At 39.1% G+C, this 4,921-nt stretch overlaps 1 long non-coding RNA gene across 1 annotated transcript; it reads right to left on the reverse strand.

Moving 5' to 3' along the window:
• Positions 1-1,062: 1,062 nt before the first annotated feature.
• LOC309532080 lies at positions 1,063-4,303 on the reverse strand. The gene is made up of 2 exons (XR_014219589.1): positions 4,191-4,303; positions 1,063-1,483 (listed from the first exon to the last, which is right to left on the reverse strand). It is a non-coding gene; the product is annotated as an uncharacterized lncRNA (long non-coding RNA).
• Positions 4,304-4,921: the final 618 nt, after the last annotated feature.

The raw sequence follows: 4,921 nt of genomic DNA on the forward strand, positions 1-4,921 counted from the left end.
CATCTTTGCAAATCTTCAAAGGAGAATTTATCCCTGAGCCCTGACATACCGTATTTTTTTGCTCTATAATACTCACTTCCCCCCTAAAAAGTAAGGGGAAATGCGTGTGCGTCTTATGGAGCGAATGCAGGCTGCGCAGCTATCCCAGAAGCCAGAACAGCAAGAGGGATTGCTGCTTTCACTGCACAGCGATCCCTCTTGCTGTTCTGGCTTCTGAGATTCAGAATATTTTTTTTCTTGTATTTCTCCTCCAAAAACTAGGTGCATCTTGTGGTCTGGTGCTTCTTATAGAGTGAAAAATACGGTAACACAGGGTTATTGTGAGGGTGTCCTGGGGTAAAACCTTCCCCCACAAATCTTTTGCCATCATAAGAGCAACTCGGGGAGACATTCCTGCATCACGTGAGAAGGCAGGCTGAGAACTGCCCCCTCCCATGTCCAGAGGAAGACAGTAGGCCAATTGAGGCTTAAGAACAAACAAAATGAAGCGGCATTATTACTGTCATCTGCTGTCACTGAAAAGCTGTGAATTGCTGTTCTCTTTACTTGAAAGAGTTCCTGTCACATTCATCATATTCAGTAGCAAGTGATTGCAGTATTGCTGAGGTAAATCAAGCAGGAGAAGGCTGATTACTGCCAAGGAGAAGGCAGGAAATTCTTCAGAAAGAGCTGTGGTGGGAAGGAAATAGATTAAGACTACATGACAGTTAAATGGAGGGTTTTTACTAGCCTATACGAATTTTCTGAATGTCTCCCTTACTATTGAAGGTAGAGCAGAGAACGAGTCTTCAAGAAAAGCCCAAGAAATCACCATTTTATTATTCTCTTTAGAAGGAGCCAATATTTCCCAGCAACCTATGAGGCGGAAAAATGCAAATCAGTTTGTTGGTTAAAACATATGTAATGCTGCTATATCTCATGACATTTCATATTTTTATGGCCTTTTCCGGGAAATCATTCCATCCAATGCATAATCTCTGATTCCTAGAAAGTTACCATCTGTAACATAAATGAACTTGGAGATGCTCAGATGCAACACCAAAAATTAAAACCAGACACTGATTTCATACTTTAACATGTTAATCAATTTCAGAATTCTTTGGGATTTCACCTTACCACCCAAACACAATGCAAATATACTTAGAAGTAAGTCCCACTCTATTCAATGGGATATATCTAAGGAAGCCTTCAGAAGAACGCAGTCCAAGGGTACAACCTTTACAAATATTCAGCATTTAGAATATGTGGGTACAAAAGTGTCTCCAAAGTAGAAGACAAATCTTTGACACACAGGCATTCATTGGGGTCATTATCTACAGAACTGGGCAGATGTCATCAGTCGGGAATGTCATTCCTCCTTTCAGTATCAGTGAGGGATGTTCTTCTACGCTGCTGTGTTGGCATTGAACTGTCTGTAGTGGAAGAGGCTTTTAGAGTTGAGTTTTCCAGAGTATTTGAGAGCTTTGGTGAAGAGCTTTGCCACCTGAAACCAGAAAAATCAAGGTGCTGTTTACATGTTTACAAACTATTTTTAAAGGATTAATTTAACAAAACAGGCTGCTGAGAATTAAGCTACATCTAGGCTTCATCTACAGGTTCTTTTATGCATATGGGGAAACTTTTACGCAGTTTCTGGGGATTCTCAGCCAGATGGGTGGGGTATAAATAAATTATTATTATTATTATTATTATTATTATTATTATTATTATTATTGATCTATCCATTTTAAAAACATCATCTTAATAGCTTTTTTTATTGCTGATTCAAAAACACACTTCTTATAGAGATTTATAGCCCAATCACCAAGGTTGAACCGGGGGGCGGGGGACTTATTTCGCTCTACTGATTTGCAGGTAACACATGTTAAGGGCTCTGCACAAAAATGTATAAATTATTGTTAGAATGGCATACCAAAGATGAAGAGGTTAAAACAGTTGTGATTAAATAGGTACAAGATATTGGTTATAATATACAGTTAGAGGCATGGGAAAAGTTATGGCAGGAAGGAATCAACTTTACCGCCTGCACCGCATGAAAAGGGAATATAATGTAAATGATATACGGGTGATATTTAACACCAACAAAATTGGCCAAAACGTACAAATTTTATATATGTTGGAAATGTAAACAAAAGAAAGGAAATTTTTATCATATGTGGTGGACTTGTAGTAAAGTAAAAGCTTACTTGTGAGAGCCAGTGTGGTGTAGTGGTTAAGAGCGGTAGTCTCGTAATCTGGTGAACCGGGTTTGATTCCCTGCTCCTCCACATGCAGCTGCTGGGTGACCTTGGGCCAGTCACACTTCTGTGAAGTCTCTCAGCCCCACTCACCTCGCAGAGTGTTTGTTGTGGGGGAGGAAGGGAAAGGAGAATGTTAGCCGCTTTGAGACTCCTTTGGGTAGTGATCAAGCAGGATATCAAATCCAAACTCTTCTTCTTCTTCTTCTTACTGAGATATCATTTATAATGAGTTAAAGAAAATATACAAAAGTATGTTTTTTAAAAAAACAAACCCAGAAGCATTTTTACTGGGGATAATAGGTGAAGAAATTCCAAAAAAAAAAAAGACCAAAGATTGTTCAGGTATGCAGCAACTGCAGCAAAAATTTTACTAGCTCAAAAATGGAAGCAACAGGACTTACCAAAGATACAACAGTGGCAGATGAAAATGACTGAGTACGCAGAATTGGCAAAGCTGACAGTGAAACTTCAAAACCAGCATGATCAAATGTTCCAAAAAGACAGGAGTAAATTTATACAATACTTGGAAAGACAATTGCAAGCAATTAACAACACTGGCAGGACTTAATTAAGAAGATCCGTAATGATGACGATATATACCTTTTTATATATTGGTTAAAATTTTTAATAAATGAAGGGACATAAATGTAAAGAAGAAGAAGTACAAATGCTATGATATAAAAAAAAGAATTAAGGTAACCATGAGATAGGAGGGAGGGAGGTCAACAGTCTATTTGAAAAAAAATATGGAAAATATGGATGTATTTTAATAGTATAAAATGGAAATTTAATAAATATTATATCGGGAAAAAGGGCTCAGCTCAGGTTAAATCAAGTCCATACAACAACAAGACAAATTCCTGCTTCTCAAAAGGTTCAGTTGGGCAAATAAGGGAGAGTACACATCATAGGGCAGCAAATGGAACTATACAATACAAACCACATATATTTATATATTTAGGGTATTTATATCCTGCATTCTAACCCCTCAAAACTACTGTTTTTGCCAATTCCTCACTCTTGTCGTATTTAATCATATTTTAGTTCACATGTGATAAAAATGGTGAAAATACAGTAGTGGGGGTGTTGTTCTCCAAATTCTTTATTTTCCTGCTGCCTTTTGAAGGTAACGAGAGAAGGGCAGCTTAGAGCATCGGTGGCAAATGGTGGTCCACAGGCCAAACCCAGATCCCAAACGCAGGGAGGGTGTTAAATGGTTTGCCCAGTTTTTGTAAGAGATTTCTAACACACTTGTGTCCTGATGCTTTACTCTCAATGTATAAATGCATTGCTTCAATCTATAAATATGCAATATTCCTTCTTTTGAATTTTGCCCTTAATATGTATTTCTATGTAAAGTTGGGCTTTTACAGCAAGATCAGAGGCGGGGAACTAAAAGCTCTCCAGTTGTTTCAGGACTGGATGTCCTGTCAGGGTGTCCAATGGTCAGGGATGATGGGAGCTCCCCAGCTCTGGGCTAGATGGGGACGACTTCTGTTGTGGAAACCAACCACTCATGAGGGACAGGCTTGCATGATGGGGGAGCTCCCAAAATACCTCCATTCACTGCTGCTTGGCTCAAAGAATCATCCTTACCAGCAGGGCTGGTAATGGGTATGAAAGGCACAGGCCATTTTCGGTGCTCTCAGCATCTTATTTACTAATCTTAAATTTGGTTCTCTACATTTTTGCAGTAATTTGCAAAATAAAAAAAATCTTGGGAAAATTTCACCAGTATTTTACTGCAAATTACTCCATTTGAACCTATGCTTTTAGGGGCAGTTTTTGCAGTATGACAGGCTGCAGGGGAGCAAGAGGCCTCCCTCAAAACAAGGGGAGCTATACAAGCCCTAAAATTCCCCACCTCAGATTAAAATTAAAAGCCTTTACCTCAATCATGCTGAAAAAACAACAACCCGATTGTGGGAAATGATGAGCAATATACCGTACCTGCAAATTAGTGAGGAGAGAGACCACTGTCAACAGCTGTCCTGCGGATCACGTAATTGTCATGGACAAACTTTGTGTTGTTATTGGGAAGGTTAATTACCAAGACTATGCTCCCATCTTTTATGAGCCTGAAATGAAAGTCACAAGATATTTGTGTAAAAATAAAAGATAACGAAGTCCAGCAAAGCAAAATAAGGTAATTCCACCGCCCCCCTCCAATATTCCATCAGCTCAAAACTTTGTACTGTGTACGTATTTTACATCTCTAAAGCTTGGTCCAAAGCATGGGAAATAAATTTTACATCTCTAAAGCTTGGTCCAAAGCATGGGAAATAAACAAGATGAGCTTGAGCTCTTGGTACAGCAAACTAAATATGACATAATAGGCATCCCTGAAACCTGGTGGGATAAGTCCCATGATTGGAATGTAATAATGGGGGGATACAATCTATTTCAGAGAAACAGACCAGACAAGAAAGGAGGAGGAGTGGCGTTATATGTCAGGGATGTGTATACCTGTGAAGAGATCCAAGATTTAGATCCTCAAAGCCAAAGTGAGAGCATTTGGATCAAAATTAAGGGAGAGAAGAATAACAGAGACCTCATTGTGGGAGTTTACTATAGATCCCCAAGCCAAACGGAGGACATAGATGATGCCTTCCTGGAACAGATGGCCAAGCATGCAAAAGGAAGGGAGATAGTAGTAATGGGGGACTTCAATTACCCAGATA

The sequence above is a fragment of the Podarcis vaucheri genome (assembly GCF_965113315.1).
Source record: "Podarcis vaucheri genome assembly, chromosome: 1".
Classification (NCBI taxonomy): domain Eukaryota; kingdom Metazoa; phylum Chordata; class Lepidosauria; order Squamata; family Lacertidae; genus Podarcis; species Podarcis vaucheri.